The sequence below is a fragment of the Pteropus alecto genome, unplaced genomic scaffold (genome assembly GCF_000325575.1).
Source record: "Pteropus alecto unplaced genomic scaffold, ASM32557v1 scaffold22, whole genome shotgun sequence".
NCBI lineage: Eukaryota > Metazoa > Chordata > Mammalia > Chiroptera > Pteropodidae > Pteropus > Pteropus alecto.
In genome coordinates this window covers 2,660,467-2,662,145 of record NW_006434839.1, presented here as the reverse complement: position 1 = coordinate 2,662,145, position 1,679 = coordinate 2,660,467, and the positions used below count along the sequence as shown (strand labels likewise).

Below are 1,679 nucleotides of genomic sequence, written 5' to 3'. Positions count from 1 at the left end.
ACCTAATCTGCATGAATACAGTGTCCCAGAGGATGTGCAATATGAAGCATTAGCAGAAGTTAGATAGGTAAACTGGCTTTTAGGGGGGCTGCAAGGAGGAAATGTGTTTCAGGCAGAGGGGAGAGAATATTTGAAGGCCTGGAGGAAAGACACAAAACAGATGTGTCTGGGGCTAGCAGAGGAGGGGTAGAGGAGATGAAGCCTGAAATAGAAGCAGGACCAAGACCGTGAAAGACTCTGTGGCCTGGTAAGCAGTTGGACTTAACCCACAGGAAGGGGGAGCCCTGAATGACAGGTAGGGTTTTTGCTTTGGGAAGATCCCTCTGGTGCAGAGACAGAGGGGCTGGATTTGAGGGATGAAGAATTGACCAGACAATTATGAGGCTGCCCTGTGGTCAGACAAGAGATGCAATTGACTTGTACTTGGCAAATGGCTGTAGGACAGAGAGAAACAGGTAGACCGAGACTTTTTGTTTAACTTTTTTTTAAATATTTTTTTTTAGGCAAGGCAACCCTTGGTTGACCTCACAGATTGCAAGGACCTTGTCGGTTTACAATCCCTTATTTTTTTATTTTTTACGCATACAGCGCCTGGTCTTCCTAGGTAGCTTCCCATCCAAGTACTAACCAGGCCCAACCCTCTTAGCTTCAGAGATCAGACTCAGACAAGAGATGCAATTGACTTGTACTTGGCAAGTGGCTGTAGGACAGAGAGAAACAGGCAGACGGAGACTTTTTGTTTAAATTTTTTTAATTTTTTTTTTTTTTAGGCAAGGCAACCCTTGGTTGACCTCACAGATTGCAAGGACCTTGTCAGTTTACAATCCCTTATTTTTTAAGCCTACAGCTCCTGGTCTTCCTAGGTGGTCTCCCATCCAAGTACTAACCAGGCCCGACCCTGCTTAGCTTCCGAGATCAGAGGAGTCGGGCTTGTTGAGGGTGGCATGGCCGGAGACAGACTAAGACTTTAAAAGGGAGAATCCCTACTAGTTAGTTGGTGGGTGGTCGGATGCGCGGGGACAGAGCAGGAAGAGCTGAGGATGAAGAACCACAGATGAGAAGGAAATAGAGGCGGGATTGAGAATGGACCCCAAAGAAGTTCAAGGCTGAAGGCCTACAGCCTGAGGCAGGGCGAGCGAAGGCCATCGGAGGAGTCCGGGCCTGGGAGTCAGGAAACGGGCCAACCACACGCGACGGTGCCGCCTTCAGAAACGCCCTTGGTCTCTTTAATTCCAATTCTCAACCTAAACTGGGGATGTTGTCCGCTGTATGTAAAAGTCCCTGGCGCGTCGTAGATGCTCGGTCAATGTTAATCGAATCAGAAATGCTGCCCTGCGTGTCCCCTCGCACGCCTGCTCTCTGGGTACTTACCGATTCTGTTCTTTCCTCTGTCAAGAGTCTGGGCCAAGTCACAGATCCCCACCCTCTCCTCAGGCTCCAGGGCTGCCCAGAGAAACCCCCCAACTTCCTGAGCCTCACTGAGCCGCCGCCTTTTAAGAGAGGAGGAGCGGGAGACTGGGAGGTGGAGCTGGCTTGGAAGCCAGGTGTCCTGGCTGCAGGACCCGCGCTCCTCGCTTGCAGCACTTGGCCTCCGGCCCAGGGAGCGGTGGCCGGCGGGGCCAGGGGACTGTGGGGTGTCGCTGCTGCTCGGCGCCTCCTCCCTCCCTGCCCCCCCCTCC

At 52.1% G+C, this 1,679-nt stretch overlaps 1 protein-coding gene and 1 pseudogene across 1 annotated transcript in view; one reads left to right on the top strand and one right to left on the bottom strand.

Annotated features, from left to right (window-relative positions):
- Positions 1–1,679, top strand: part of CLEC2L (C-type lectin domain family 2 member L) — an 18,850-nt gene that overhangs the window by 4,446 nt on the left and 12,725 nt on the right. The window lies entirely within an intron of this gene.
- Positions 839–956, bottom strand: LOC112478771 (annotated as a pseudogene).